This window comes from Anomaloglossus baeobatrachus, chromosome 3 (genome assembly GCF_048569485.1).
Source record: "Anomaloglossus baeobatrachus isolate aAnoBae1 chromosome 3, aAnoBae1.hap1, whole genome shotgun sequence".
NCBI lineage: Eukaryota > Metazoa > Chordata > Amphibia > Anura > Aromobatidae > Anomaloglossus > Anomaloglossus baeobatrachus.
The window spans coordinates 579979819-579995651 of record NC_134355.1 but is presented as its reverse complement, the minus strand read 5'-3'; the positions used below and the strand labels follow the sequence as shown (position 1 = coordinate 579995651).

At 50.2% G+C, this 15833-nt stretch overlaps 1 protein-coding gene across 3 annotated transcripts in view; it reads left to right on the top strand.

Moving 5' to 3' along the window:
* Positions 1 to 1789: 1789 nt before the first annotated feature.
* Positions 1790 to 15833, top strand: part of PAK2 (p21 (RAC1) activated kinase 2) — a 139064-nt gene continuing 125020 nt past the window's right edge. For 2 of the 3 annotated variants that reach the window (XM_075340985.1, XM_075340986.1), the window contains exon 1: positions 1888 to 1987. The gene's annotated coding sequence lies outside the window, so the exon portion shown is untranslated. The other variant, XM_075340987.1, reaches the window with a different exon arrangement.

Genomic DNA, 15833 nt, shown 5'->3' with positions numbered 1-15833 from the left:
AGCTGCATGGGGGCACATTGCGCAAGATGAACAGCAGGGGAAGCGCTACATGGGAGGGCATTGCACAGGATGAACAGCAGGGAGAGTGCTACATGAGGGGGCGCATTGTGCAGGATGAACAGCAGGGGGAGCGCTATATGAGGGGAGCATTGCACAGGAAGAACAGCAGGGGGAGCACTACATGGGGGGCATTGCACAGGAAGAACAGCAGGGGGAGCGCTGCATGGGGGTGCATTGCACAGGAAGAACAGCAGGGGGAGCAATACATGGGGGCGCATTGCACAGGATGAACAGCAAGAGGAGTGCTGCATTGGGGGTGCATTGCGCAGGATGAACAGCAGGGGAAGCGCTACATGGGGGGCGCATTGCACAGGAAGAAAAGCAGAGGGAGTGCTGCATGGGGGGCGCATTGCGCAGGATGAACAGCAGGGGGAGCGCTGCATGGGGGGCGCATTGCGCAGGATGAACAGCAGGGGGCGCGCTGCATGGGGTCGCATTGCGCAGGATGAACAGCAGGGGGAGCGCTGCATGGGGGGCGCATTGCGCAGGATGAACAGCAGGGGGAGCGCTGCATGGGGGGCGCATTGTGCAGGATGAACAGCAGGGGGAGCGCTGCATGGGGTCGCATTGCGTAGGATGAACAGCAGGGGGAGCGCTGCATGGGGGGCGCATTGCACAGGATGAACAGCAGGGGGAGCGCTGCATGGGGGGCGCATTGCACAGGATGAACAGCAGGGGGAGCGCTGCATGGGGGGCGCATTGCACAGGATGAACAGCAGGGGGAGCGCTGCATGGGGGGCGCATTGCACAGGATGAACAGCAAGGGGAGCGCTGCATGGGGGGCGCATTGCACAGGATGAACAGCAGGGGGAGCGCTGCATGGGGGGCGCATTGCACAGGATGAACAGCAGGGGGAGCGCTGCATGGGGGGCGCATTGCACAGGATGAACAGCAAGGGGAGCGCTGCATGGGGGGCGCATTGCACAGGATGAACAGCAGGGGGAGCGCTGCATGGGGGGCGCATTGCGCAGGATGAACAGCAGGGGGAGCGCTGCATGGGGGGCGCATTGCACAGGATGAACAGCAGGGGGAGCGCTGCATGGGGGGCGCATTGCACAGGATGAACAGCAGGGGGAGCGCTGCATGGGGGGCGCATTGCACAGGATGAACAGCAGGGGGAGCGCTGCATGGGGGGCGCATTGCACAGGATGAACAGCAGGGGGAGCGCTGCATGGGGGGCGCATTGCACAGGATGAACAGCAAGGGGAGCGCTGCATGGGGGGCGCATTGCACAGGATGAACAGCAGGGGGAGCGCTGCATGGGGGCGCATTGCACAGGATGAACAGCAGGGGGAGCGCTGCATGGGGGGCGCATTGCACAGGATGAACAGCAAGGGGAGCGCTGCATGGGGGGGCGCATTGCACAGGATGAACAGCAGGGGGAGCGCTGCATGGGGGGCGCATTGTGCAGGATGAACAGCAGGGGGAGCGCTGCATGGGGGGCGCATTGCGCAGGATGAACAGCAGGGGGAGCGCTGCATGGGGTCGCATTGCGCAGGATGAACAGCAGGGGGAGCGCTACATTGAGGCGCATTGCGCTGGATGAGCAGCAGGAAGCACACTGCATGAGTTGGGTGCACTTGGGGTGGGGTGCACTCCGTTGGATAACCAGCAGGGGGTGCGCTGCACTTCGTGAGCACGGGGGAATGCGCCGTATGAACAGCAGGGGGCGCGCAGCACAGGGAGGGCGGCGCGCCCATGTGTAGGAACCAGCCGGGGGCGCGCTCAGTGAGGAGGAAGCAGGCGGCTGCTGTGCAGTGTGCAGTGGGTCCCGGCCTGAGGGGAAGAGGAGGAGGTGTGGCAACCCGGAACCGGAAAAGGTGAGGAGAAGGAGGGTCTGCGCAGCGAGAGAAGGGTCTGAGCAGCACGTAGGAGGGAGCCGGCACCGGCGGGGAGATCAGGCCGCAGCTCTGCATTGTAACGCCCGGTAATTACTATTAGCGCTCCGTACTGCCCAGCCGTCGCCTGCAGGGGGCGGTGTCCTGCCTGTGTGCGGGGTCAGGGGCTTGTGGTACCCGGATGTGAGGCTGCTGGGGCAGGTGTGCACGGGCTTCTGTGGCTTACTACTACTACTACTGCTGCTGCACTGGTGTCACGTGACTCCTCTTTCCATAGCACTCCGTGGTGATGGCTGTGACTGCTCTGTATTGTGCAGACACTGCGGCTTCCGTACTTCCCCCTTGGATACGTCCTACATTGTCTCTTTCTGCCTGTGTGGCCGGCCTTATATACCTGGACACGGCCCTGCAGGACACTTCCCATCTTATCTTACTCCAAAAACATGCTGATAGGGACTCTAGATTGTGAGCCCCAATGGGGACAGTATGGCCAATGTATGTAAAGTGCTGTGGAATTAATAGCGCTATATAAATGAATAAATATTAGCTGTGGTAGGGGCCTGTATTGCTCATCCCGGTGACATCTTGTAGTTATCGTGCTGTACGGTCCCATGTGTGAGGGGCACTCTGTGTACGGTCCCATGTGTGAGGGGCACTCTGTGTACGGTCCCATGGGTGAGGGGCACTCTGTGTACGGTCCATGGGTGAGGGGCACTCTGTGTACGGTCCCATGTGTGAGGGGCACTCTGTGTACGGTCCCATGGGTGAGGGGCACTCTGTGTACGGTCCCATGGGTGAGGGGCACTCTGTGTACGGTCCCATGGGGGAGGGGCACTCTGTGTACGGTCCCATGAGGGAGGGGCACTCTGTGTACGGTCCCATGGGGGAGGGGCACTCTGTGTAGTAGATACTCAGCGGTCAGGGAGGTGTGAGGATGCGGATTACCCGGGACAGAAAGCATGAGTGTGAGGATCGGGGCCGAGCTGTGAGGCAGGTTTTATGGGGGGTCCGCAGGTGAGGAGCTTAGTGCCTGCCAAGTATAGTCCAAGAAAGGACCGCGGTGATGAGATGGCACACAAGTCTCCTTCATCCATATCGGCCTTACAGGGGACCTCTAATCAAAGGACGGAGTGCGCTCCCCGCACCACCACTAGAGCACTAACAGGAAGTGTACTCTAAGGGGGTTTCCCACAAAGTTGATTTTAGTAAACTAATCTCGGAATAATAATAATTTCCACAATGGGATTTTTTAAAATAATGTTCCTGTGTTGAGATATTATATGTGTCCCTTGCTATGTACTGTGTAATGGCCGTGTTTGACCGTACAGGGACATGCTCTGATCATACCACAGCTCCTGGGTTGTGGAGGACATAAGACAGTACACAGAAATTACAGCATGGGATCATGGTTCTTTCTGTGAGGTAAAACATTTTTAATAATGAAGAAAAATGATCCAGCCGAGTAACCATGCAGCCAAAGAATGTAAACTTAACACTTCATGTTTATTTCATCTTTCAAATCTCAGAAATCAGGAGGCAAAACCTCTGTAAAAGTAGATTGGGGGGGGGGGGGGGTTGGGACACAAAAAAAACACCACAAAGACTTGTTTCAGCTAAAACAAATAACCTTAGTCGTCATTAAGGCTGTTTTTTAGCCAAAATGCGGCGTCAATGTGTTTTATTTTTTTTTTTTTTTTATATATATATATATATATATATCTCCCTACTTTCCTTGTACTTTTATGGAGGGTTTGCCTCCTGATTTCTCTACTTGAGATTTTAAAGATGAAATAAACTTGAAGTCTTGAGTTTCCATTCCTTTGGCTGCATGGTTCCTTGGCTGGATCATTTTCCTTCCTTCATTATATTCCACATCTTCCAAGTGGGATCCGTGCAGAGCCGACAGCTAAAGACCTGGGGCTACAAGGTGAACAGAAGTGTGTGTGCTTTTTATCATTTTTTTTTTTAATTTAAAAAAAAAACAAAAAACAAAAACAAGAAGATAAATGTTTTACCTCACAAAAAGAATCAGCTGTGATTCAGTGTTGTAATTTCTGTATATAGTTTTTTTTTTTATTTATTTTTTTTTAAAACTTCCTCCTGCGCAGGAGATGTGGTATGATCAGACCATGTCCCTGTACGGTCAGACACGGCCATTACACAGTACATAGCAGGGCACATATATAAGATTATCTCAGCACAGGAACATTTTTTTTTTTTTTTAAACACATCCAGTTGTGGAAAATATTCCAACATGGTCCCCATACCAGATTCCTGAGCTGAGTCTTACCTGTGACCATGGTCCCCCCCCATCTCTGAGCTGAGCGTCGCTCGGGGCCACGGTCCCCCCCCATCTCTGAGCTGAGCGTCGCTCGGGGCCACGGTACCCCCCCCCATCCCTGAGCTGAGCGTCGCTCGGGGCCACGGTCCCCCCCCATCCCTGAGCTGAGTGTCGCTCGGGGCCACGGTTCCCCCCCCATCCCTGAGCTGAGTGTCGCTCGGGGCCACGGTTCCCCCCCCATCCCTGTGCTGAGCGTCGCTCGGGGCCACGGTCCCCCCCCCATCCCTGTGCTGAGCGTCGCTCGGGGCCACGGTCCCCCCCCCCATCCCTGTGCTGAGCGTCGCTCGGGGCCACGGTTCCCCCCCCCCCCATCCCTGAGCGTCGCTCGGGGCCACGGTCCCCCCCCCCATCCCTGTGCTGAGCGTCGCTCGGGGGCCACGGTCCCCCCCCCCCATCCCTGTGCTGAGCGTCGCTCGGGGCCACAGTCTATGCCCCCCTATAGCTCCATGCCTGCCTGTAGCTCCATGACCCCCTATATCTCCAAGCTCCACCCTACTATAGCTCCATATGTTCCCGTCCTATTTCCAGGCTTTTCTTTCTCGGTTTCCCAGGTTCATTCTTTCGCAGTGGTGATGTCCGCAGGGTGTAAAATCAGCACCAGCTCCCATGTTATCTGACGACTCAGCTATCTGTTGTTTGGCTGACTGCATTTTACTGACATATCGGACAAGACGTCCAGCCAGCAGTGCAAAATTAGCATTTTATTTATTAACCCTTGTTATGATCCTGACAAAGCACAAAGGGGACTTTAATCAAACTTGTTCTGGTGTGATCATTTGGGGTCAGGAAACTTTCACGTTAAAAATGATGCCTCCCCCTTCACCCCAAAAGTTATAAAACTGCTTTTCATGTTCTTTGTGATGTTCTATTAGACAGATGAGTAGGGATCTGTGCACATTGTCATATTTTGTTTAGGTGGCTTCCGGCTGAAAAAATGCCGCAAGAGCTCACCAGAAAATGCACTGCAATGTTAAAACGGCGGCTGTGCACATGGTCCGTCTTACGTCACAGCTTTCAACTGTTCCAGGGTTTGGAAACTGTGGAGCCACAAAAAGAAGTGCCGTGCCCATTCCTCAGGCGGCCTTTGCTGGAAGGCGGCAGCTCTCTACACTTAGGCTATGTTCACAGAGGACACTTTTTGGTGCGTGTTTTTTTTTTTTTTCTTTTTTTTTTAACAGCAAAACCTTATCTTGTGGCAGGAAGTCTCCTGGTTTGTTTTCGGTGCAGTTTTTATGGAATTTTCGCTGCTTTTTTTTGTTTTTTTTGCACTTCCTCTAACTTGTAGGATGAAAAATTAAAGCAAAAACACTGAAAAGAATATTAAAAATGCAAGTGTGTGTATGCAGCTTCAGGAATCTCATAGACTTTGCAGGAAAGGTTTTATTAGGATTGATTTGCTGAAAAACGCACCAAAAACACCCTGTGTGAACATAGGTTTATAGTGAAAGCTGCTGTCGGCAGAGCGCTGCAAGAACAACCGCAAAGCCGCCTCAGGAATGTATGGCCGATGTCCGACTGACCTGGCTTCACCTGGGAAAACTCAGTAACTTTGCATCTAAATGACATGTGTCAGTGCCATGGGCCTGGATTCACACATTCAGGTTACATCAGCCACAGGTTTCCTGACCTAAACTCAGCAGCCTCATGAACGCCCATGATGGTAAACCGTCCCCCCCTCCCCTCCCCCACTGCCAGTCTTAGGCTGCTTTCACACATCCGGTTTTTGCTCTGCGGCACAATACGGTGCTCTGCAGAAAAACCGCAACCGTTTTTTTTTGCCGCCGGTTGCGGGTTTTTTTGCATAGACTTACATTAGTGCCATATTGTGCCGCATGGGCTTGCGTTCGGTCCGGTTTTTGCCGCATGCGGCAGATTTAGCCGATGCCGCGGCCGGATGGAACATTGCCTGCAACGTTTTTTGCTCCGGCAAAAAAACCGCATGGCGCCGCATCCGGCCGCTGCGGCGCATTTTTCAATGCATGCCTATGGACGCCGGATGCGGCGTGATGCGGAAAAAAAAAACGCATCCGGCCGTCGCATGTGGTTTCTTAATCTGCGCATGCTCAGTAGTGTGCCGCAACTGGGAAAAAACGGACGGGCCGCATGTAAAAACTTATGCAAAGGATGCGTGTGTTTTCGCTGCATCCGTTGCATAGGTTTCACAGCCGGATTGAGCCGCACTGCTCAAACCGGATGTGTGAAAGTAGCCTAAGGCTCTGTGCGCACTAGTGCGTTTTACCCGCGGATTTACCCGCGGATTTGCCGCGGAAATTTCTTGAGAAATGTCTGCAATCTTTGTGCAGACATTTCCCAGCAAATTCTATGAGAAAAAAAAATAGCTGTGCGGATTTTTCTCAAGAAATTTCCTTGAGAAGAATTTCTCGAAAAAATTTCTTGAGAAAATGAGCATGTCAATTTTTTTCCGCAGGTACCCTGCGGATTTCGGCAGTACAGCCTGCAAAATCCGCAGGGAACCACCTGCGGGAAAATTGCGGAAATCTTTCACTCCCAGAAGTTTCTCAAGAAATTTTCTTGAGAAACTTCACATTTCTAGTGCGCACATAGCCTAAGGCTATGTCCGCACGCGTTGCTTTTTACCTGCTTTTTACCTGCTTTTTTGCTGCTTTTTCTTCTGCGCTGTTGAATGCCAAAATGGATGTGTTCTGCTTTTCAAGCATAGTCTATGGGAATTTGGGTTTCTTGTCCGCACTATGCTGTTCAAAATGCTGCCTTTTTGTGGCTGAAACTTGGGCAAAAACTCTGCTTTGTAGTGCAAAACCCAAATAGCAAAAACAATTGACATGTTGCTTCTTTGAAAAGCTGAGTTTTTCCCAAATTTCTGCACAAAAAGGCAGCATTTTGAACAGCATAGTGCGGACAAGAAACTCAAATTCCCATAGACTATGCTTGAATAGAAGAACACATCCATTTTGGCATTAAACGCTGCAGTTGAAAAAGCAGCAAAAAAGCAGGTAAAAAGCAACGTGCGGACATAGCCTAATAATTGAGGTTCGGCCATGAGAAGCCGGCCACCTAACAGCACTGCCAGTCTAATAATCGAGGTTCGGCCATGAGAAGCCGGCCACTTAACAGCACTGCCAGTCTAATAATTGAGGTTCGGCCATGAGAAGCCGGCCACCTAACAGCACTGCCAGTCTAATAATCGAGGTTCGGCCATGAGAAGCCGGCCACCTAACAGCACTGCCAGTCTAATAATCGAGGTTCGGCCATGAGAAGCCGGCCACTTAACAGCACTGCCAGTCTAATAATTGAGGTTCGGCCATGAGAAGCCGGCCACCTAACAGCACTGCCAGTCTAATAATCGAGGTTCGGCCATGAGAAGCCGGCCACTTAACAGCACTGCCAGTCTAATAATTGAGGTTCGGCCATGAGAAGCCGGCCACCTAACAGCACTGCCAGAGCCCAGCTTTCGGTGTGTTAGGCCTCGAGTGCACTGAGTATTTGCCGAGTTTTTTTTACCTCAGTATTTGTAGCCAAAACCAGGAATGGCTATAAAATCCAGAAGTGCCCGTGTTCACCTGGTATTACACTTTTCCTCTGACTCTTCCACTCTTGGTTTTGTCTACAAATACTGAGGTAAAATACATGTGTGCACGGGACTTTCCATGGTGTGTTCCTGTGAGGTGCGCAGCTGGTCAGTCCGGGAACAGGCAGAGATTTGCCACTAGCTGCTGCCTGGAGTTTTGAACATTTTCTTTAAACAAAGTTGAAGAATTTCCGCTGATCTTGTTGTCACTTGTAGAGAAATGGATCTGTAGAGAGAGGCTCAGGAGGCCGTGGCTGAGCCCCGCAGGCCCGTCTGTCATCGGCTGGGGCGCAGCGCCCCCTCTGCACATCTATTGTTACTATTTCACGCTTCTTCTGAATTTTCCATCTTATGCTTAGATTTAATTTCTTTTTGTCTTGTTAAGTTTTTTTTTTTTTCCCCCTGACGATCACTTACTGTCCTTTAATGGCTAGCATTGGGTAACATAGTAGAATCTGGCCGATCTGAGCTTTGTTAATGGCTGTAAGGGGCTCTGTGCCCACATTGCGTATTTGCATGCAGCTACGCTGCATATTACACTGCAGCATAACTGCATGCGTCCTGCGTCCCCTGCATAATCTATGAAGATTGTGCATAATCCATGTGCATGTTGTGTTTTAGAACGCAGAGATTTGCATGCTGTCAAATCGCTGCGTTCTAAAAAGCAACATGTCACTTATTCCGTGCGCTTTGGATGCATCCCCCGCTCTGTCTATGGTGGGGGCTGCATCCAGAGCGCATGAAATCAGCTTTTCACTGCATTCATTAAGCAGTGTTTCTGCAGCGATTTGAAGTGCATGTGTGCTGTTAAAATCGCTGCAGAAATTTCTGCAGCAACGTAACGTGGGCACATAGCCTGAGGGTATGTGTGCACGTTGCGTACTGTCCCTGCAGAAATTTCTGCAGCGATTTGAACAGCACACGTGTGCTTCAAATCGCTGCAGAAACACTGCGTAATGAAAAAAAAAAGCCGATTCCATGCGCTCTGAGTGCAGCCCCTCCCATAGACAGAGCGGGGGATGCAGGCAGAGCGCAGGAAAGAAGTGACATGTCACTTCTTAGAACGCGTGCTTCGGGCAGCAGCTGAAGTGCTGCGCTCTAATACGCCACGTGCGCACGGCTCCTGCACAATCTTCATAGATTATGCAGGGGACGCAGGACGCATGCAGTTACGCTGCGGTGCAGATCGCAGCATAACTGCATGTAATTACGTAACGTGCGCACATAGCCTAAGTGTGATTTTCAAAGCCTTAAGACACGTGTACCATACCTTGGATCCAGTCTAACCTGCCCAGATTGGCTTCATAACCCATTCTGGGTCTCATTACCCCCCAATCCACTCAAAGTGACTTCCCCTGAGAAAGAATAAGATAATTCAAATATTTTATATGTTAAAGGGATTGAGCAGTTCTGGGTGCATATTCCTAATCCCTGCCTAACCGTCCCTGTATACACTAGCATAGATAAAGAGATCTTTAGAAAAAGGATTTCGAAAGATCTTTTCCCGTATGCTAATGATGCAGTGACCAAGGGTATTACTTCCCCTGGCTAGTCACTCCATTAGCATGTTGGTACGCCCCTGTGGGCGTGCTAACATGCTAATGAATGTGCAGCGTTAGAGGATGATCTCACTCCCCTCTCAGCTGTCATCGCCGCGTGATGCTGGATTTCGGCTCTGTGCACATGACCCCACAGTTTGGGTCATGCGCATTATGAAGCTGGGTGTACGCGTCACTGCTTCAAACTGAAGTAATGTGCATGACCGAAACTACGGGGTCATGTGCACTGAGCCGAAATGCAGCACTAGAGGAGTACGTTCGGGTGTCCGTCTGCAGAAACGTATATGTGCAAAAAATGGCACAAAACAGAGCACACGCTAACGCAGTGCGCTCCATAACAGTGAATGGCCCTGTCGGGCGCATGCGTCTGGAGCACGCTTTGCAGAGTGGGGGAGGGGCGGTCCAGACGGATGCCCCGACGGAACCTGTGGACGTAGAGAAAAACGCAATGTGAAAGGAGCCTTAGGCCTAAGGGGGCTACTAGCAAGTGAAGCAACACTCCTGGGACTAGTCCCCTCGCTCATTAGCATACGATCAAAGATCTTTATAAATCCTTTTTCTACAGATCTCTTTATCTATGCTATTCTATACAGGGACGGTTAGGCAGGGATTAGCAGTATACACCCAGAAAATTAAATCCATCAATTTCTCTGAAAATTTCTTGATGGATGCCTTGAGACTGAGGGATTGTGTGCATGTATCCCTTTCCTCACCGCACACGCTTTGTCCCTTGTATCGGCACTGCCGTGTCTGGGCCCCGTTTCTGGGCTCTATCAGCCGCAGCTTTCCCTTTGGCTTGTCTCTGCACGTCTCGCACATTCTGTAGGAAATTCCACCTGCTCTCACAAAGTCCATGCCTGCGGGCAGATCCTGCCTCCGATCACTCGCTGCTTCTGCTGCTACACGTAGGTGAAGGCAGTCTTGTCACATACCACATCGTCAGCCTGTTACTAGATGTTCTAGATTACAGCCGGGGGGCGCAGAATTACCCCACGTCTATAATCTGGAGGATATAGAGATCGCTGCAGCTCCCTTATTACACAAGTGACCTGTGCGATCTGCCGGATTGCAAGTAGAAGGGGGATGTTATCATTGTCCGACGGTGTAGCAGAGCTGAAGAGGTCTCCGCAATCTTCTTAACAGATCCTTTCTTTCTTCTTTTTTTTTTTTTTTTTTTTTAATTTTATTACCTGCAGCTTGATAAATCTTGTTCCTCTGTAGGCTTGGAGCACACATGTAGTTTTGTAAGAAGCAAGAAATAAATCCACCGGGAAGGAGCAGAAGTCCTATGACTATATGAAATGCCCCCCATCTCCCATCCCCCCTTTCTCCCCCCCCACCCCTGTCTCCCGTCTCTCCCTGCCCCCCCCCACCCCTGTCTCCCGTCTCTCCCTGCCCCCCCCCACCCCTGTCTCCCGTCTCTCCCCGCCCCCCCCACCCCTGTCTCCCGTCTCTCCCCGCCCCCCCCACCCCTGTCTCCCGTCTCTCCCCGCCCCCCCCACCCCTGTCTCCCGTCTCTCCCCGCCCCCCCCCACCCCTGTCTCCCGTCTCTCCCCGCCCCCCCCCACCCCTGTCTCCTGTCTCTCCCCGCCCCCCCCCCACCCCTGTCTCCTGTCTCTCCCCGCCCCCCCCACCCCTGTCTCCTGTCTCTCCCGCCCCCCCCCCCACCCCTGTCTCCCGTCTCTCCCCGCCCCCCCCCCACCCCTGTCTCCCGTCTCTCCCCGCCCCCCCCACCCCTGTCTCCCGTCTCTCCCCGCCCCCCCCACCCCTGTCTCCCGTCTCTCCCCGCCCCCCCCCACCCCTGTCTCCCGTCTCTCCCCGCCCCCCCCCACCCCTGTCTCCCGTCTCTCCCCGCCCCCCCCCCACCCCTGTCTCCCGTCTCTCCCCGCCCCCCCCACCCCTGTCTCCCGTCTCCCCCCCCCCCCCGTCTCCCACCCCTGTATCCTATGCGCTGTATTACATTCTTGACCATTTTTAATATGAGGAATCCCTTTTTTTTCTTAAAGGCAGCCAATAGATCTGTGTCACCCATACCACGGCTCACAGAATTATGGACACTGCGGCGGTTCAGAGAAAACTGAGTGGACTGGGACAGTGCGGCCAATTTTTGGTCTTTGTAGTAAATTCTTTTGAATGGTACATGATTCTTTTGCTCAGTAGAAAGATTCTCTTTATTTATGTTATATTGCTCTTTTTTAAAGCAAAAAGTTACATTTTTCTACACACAAAAAATAAATTCCAGGCTCTCATATAATAACTCCGATATGGCAGAACTGGATTAGCAACTTTTTAATAAGCTGCAGTTGATAAATGAGTTGATCTGAGAAACATCTGGAAACCCCAAACCTTGCCCACAATGGCACACCCAAAAATAAAATAACACAAGAAAAAGACCTGCAGCCGTCACAGTAGTGGACAACCCCATTAACCCCTTAAAGACCGTGGGCTATAAAATTATGTCCTAGCAGTGTTAATCGCCCCCGGCTGCCGCAGGCGATCAGCGCACGTCAGCTGATTTATACAACTGACATGTGTGCCTACCAGGTACGAGCAGATCCGCGATCCACCCGTACCTGTTAACCCCTTAAATGCAATGTGAAACTTTCACAGCAGCATTATAATAGCGGTTGCGGTGTTCCGTTTACTCATTGACTGACACCGGAAGGATCCGATGGTTGTCATGGTAGCACAGAGTCATGTGATGACTCCTGTAGCTCACATGAATCACTTCCTGTCTCACACCGCCGAGAGCTGTGTGAGATGATGAGCATATCTGGTGTTTACAGCTGTGTAGTTGTGATCAGCAGATATGGAATAGCGATCAGACTGCTGATCCTTATAGTCCCCCTAGGGGGACTAGTAAAATAAATAAGAAAACCCTAAAAGTTCAAATCACCCCCCTTTTTTTGCTCCATAGCAAATTAAAGGGATAAAAAGAGACAGACGGGGAAACCGACAGATTAATTTATTTTACAATTTGATAGATCATGCATTTCTGAACGCGGTGATACCAAATATGTATTGTTTTTTGATTGCCACAAATTTTGTGCAAAATGCAATAACGGGTGATCACAACATAGCATCTGCACAAAAATGTTACCATAAAAAATGTCAGCTCGAGACCCAAAAAATAAGCAGTCACTGAGCCATAGATCCTGAAAAATGAGAACACTACGGGTCGCGGAAAATGGTACAAAACGTACGCCACTTTTGTTTTGACAAATTTCTGTTGTTTTTTTTAACCACTTAATTAGATGAAAGTAAACCTATACATGTTTGGTGTCTACGAACTCGCACCAACCTCAGGCATCACAATGACATTTCAGTTTTACCATATAGTGAACACAGTTAATAAAATATATCAAAAACCATCGTGCAATCACATTTTTTTTTTTTTTGCTACTTTTCTGCATTTGGATTTTTCTTTGCCGTTTTCCAGTACACTATATGGTAACACTCATGATTTCATGTAAAAGTACAACTCGTTACACAAAAACAAGCCCTTATATTACCATATTGACTAAAAAAATAAAAACGTTACAGCTTTCAGAAGAAAGGTGGCGAAAAAACCCCCCGTAAAGCACAAAATTGGCCGGTCGTGAAGGGGTTAAAGGGACACGGTCCTGTCTGCAAATGCTGCGGACGGGCAGATTCAGAATTACGTTATGTGAACACGTTGAGTACAGTATTTAGTTACAGAAATGGTGCAGAAATGTCTGCATTTCTTAGAAGGAAAAATGCAGCCTTAAAGGGAACCTGTTACCAGTTTTTTTTCCCTATTAAACCAAAAATATCGCCTTCTGCTGCTCCTAGCTGCATTCTAGGAAGGTGCATCTTGTTGCTCCCCCCCCCTTGCAGACCCCTAAAAGATCTTTATAAAATCTTACTGTTTCCTGTGCAAATGAGTTTGGTTGGCCAGATGGGCGGGCTCTATTTCGGCTCCTGTCCCCCCTCCTGTCGCTTTTCGCCATCCCCCATTAATGATTTACATGAATGACGCCACCCCTGTCATTGTCCACGCTGCTGGAGTCCTCATACTCGCCCATAATCTCGTGCCTGTGCATTTAGCTCTGTCTCTACCTTTATGCACAGGTGCTGGCCAATGCTTATCTATCATTCCTGGTGCCGTAAATCGATAGGAGGCAGAGCTAAATGCGCAGGCACGAGATTATGGGCGAGTATGAGGATGACGCTGGTGAGATCATACACACCACCGCTCATAATCTCGCGCCTGCGCAATGTGAGGAAAGAGTTAACTTAAAACTGAATAGATGGACATTCATGTTGTTTTTTAAAATGAACAAACAAGCCCAGCTGCGCTATGACGCTGAGAGCGGATTCAAGGACTCTAGACGCTGAGACCCAAGGACAGAGATAAGACCTGCGCCTAGCCTAAGACAATGAGTTGTCTTTTTACTGAGAAATGGAAAGTTACGCTTACGCCAAGAATCGAAACTCATTTATGCTTCGTTGGGAAATGAAACTTGTGTCTCTGTACACGACATAGCTACGCCCCTATTAGGTTGATAAACCCTGTATGTGATAAACTAGCAGTCTTCTTCGGAGCGCACACTCCTTCTTACCTTATGTGCAGATATCAGCGTCTGTCTGCATCTCACTAGGGCTGAGGGTGGGCCTAGGATTCCCTCCGCATTTGGTCATCGCTGGCAACAGTTGTGACCTATTAGTCAACCTAACAGCAACTACATCACCGGCGCTCACACGAGGTAAACAGTGGTGGTTCCCGTGGAGGGCTCCAGCCACGGGAACCACCACTGCAAAAACTTCTGCAGGACCCCCCTCCCCCCAAGGAAATCACCCCTGTCTTTATATCCTACTTAGAGGTTTCTAGCCTAGAACACATTCAGAGCTCCTTGCCACATTCCTTTTCCTCCTCTGCACTTTGAGGTATGCCTCATTTGTTTAATATCTCCGTACAAGTGATCAGTGACTCCCCTCCTACTTGTTTCACCTATTTTCGTACAGATCTAGTTTCTCTGACAAAGGCCCGGGGCCGAAATGTCAATTTTTTTGTTCTGAACCTTTGCACAAATAAAACAGGTAAAAGAAATATGTTCTTTTTCCTTCTTTTTGTCGTGTGTGTGTGCCCGAGCATATTCTTCTAATATTTTAGTAGCTGGTGTCTGTAAGAGAGAATCTTGTGATATTTTCCTACAACCTTGGCTCCATTCGTTTTTTTTAACTTGATTTTATCTTCAGATGATGGACAGGATTTCCAGAAGTGTCTCCTCCCTCCGGACTCTCTCTTGATTATCATCTGAAATCCCCCAGCAATATTTTGTTTCATGAGCTGTGGTTGTCTAACCAAACTTCCCTCCATTGTAACAGTTATAGCAGATTGCAGTCCTATAAATGGGTCTTAAAGGGAAACCTGTCACCAGATTTGGGGCCTATAAGCTGCGGCCACCACCAGTGGGCTCTTATATACAACATTCTAACATGCTGTATATAAGAGCCCAGGCCGCTGTGTACAACATAAAAAACACTTTAATACTTAAATGGTTGCTGGGGTGGAGATGGGTCATATGGGCGTCTCCATTCTCCAGTACTGGCGCCGCCTCTTTCGGCCATCTGTGTCCTCCTTCTTTTGAAGCCGGGGTGCATGACGCGTCCTACGTCATCCACACAGGTCGGCATTGAGGTCCTGAGCAGGGCAGATCAAAGTATTGTAGTGCGCCTGCGAGTGTGTATGACGTAGGACCCATCATGCACACAGGCTTCAGAAGGAGGCAGAAGATGTCCGAAAGAGGAGGCGCCGGAGAACGGAGACGCCCATATTACCCAACTCCACCGGAGCGATTGTTTAGGGAAGTATTATATAGTGATTTTTACATTCTACACAGCGGCCTGGGCTCTTATATACAGCATGTTAGAATGCTGTATATGGGAGCCCACTGGTGGTGGCCGCAGCGTATAGACTGGGCGGCACGGTGGCTCAGTGGTTAACACTGCAGTCTTGCAGCGCTGGGGTCCTGGGTTCAAATCCCACCAAGAACACCATCTGCAAGGAGTTTGCATGTTCTCCCCGTGTTTGCTTGGGTTTCCTCCCACACTCGAAAAACATACTGATAGGGACTCTAGATTGTGAGCCCCAATGGGGACAGTGTTGCCAATGTATGTAAAGCGCTGTGGAATTAATAGCGCTATATAAATGAATAAAACTATTATTATAGACTCCAAATCTGCTTACAGGTTCCCTTTAAAGAGAAATCTGTCACCAAGTTTTTGCCACCTAATCTGAGAGCAGCATAATGTAAGGGCAGAAATCCTGATTCCAGCGGTGTTACTTACCGAGCTGCTTACTGTAGTTTTGATAAAATCACTGATTAATGAACAGTAGATTATCATTACAGGACTACTTAGTGTGCTGCATGTAGTCCAGCATATTCCTGACCTCTGTATAACTGCTAGATCTGCAGCGAAAGAAAACATTGATTTTCTCAAAATGACAGCAAACAGCTCAGTAA